Here is a 322-nt window from a genome sequence, read left to right as displayed (position 1 = left end):
TCTGTAGCTTTCTGAAGGCCTCTGCTCCTGGCTTACGTTCCTCCTAGGAGACCTCAGCATTCAGCACGCTGGGGACGCTTTGTTTCCTAAGTTAGGAGAGAGATCCTGGCAGGAAGTCAACGACCAGGATCAGATGCTGGGGTTGAGGATCCGTGGCTCCGAGCGGCGTGGGGGAAAGGCGGCGGTAATCGAAGCTCTGGGCGCATTTTCCTAGAAGCCTCCAGCGCTCCGCCACCTGTCTGGAGTCTGCCCCCGTCTCGGGCATCTCCTCTCTTGAGTTTCCTCCTCATAGGCTTGTCCCTGGGAGTGTGGGCGGCCGCAG

This window comes from Neophocaena asiaeorientalis, unplaced genomic scaffold (assembly GCF_003031525.2).
Source record: "Neophocaena asiaeorientalis asiaeorientalis breed wild unplaced genomic scaffold, Neophocaena_asiaeorientalis_V1.1 scaffold162, whole genome shotgun sequence".
NCBI lineage: Eukaryota > Metazoa > Chordata > Mammalia > Artiodactyla > Phocoenidae > Neophocaena > Neophocaena asiaeorientalis.
Note: the sequence above shows the minus strand (reverse complement) of the source record.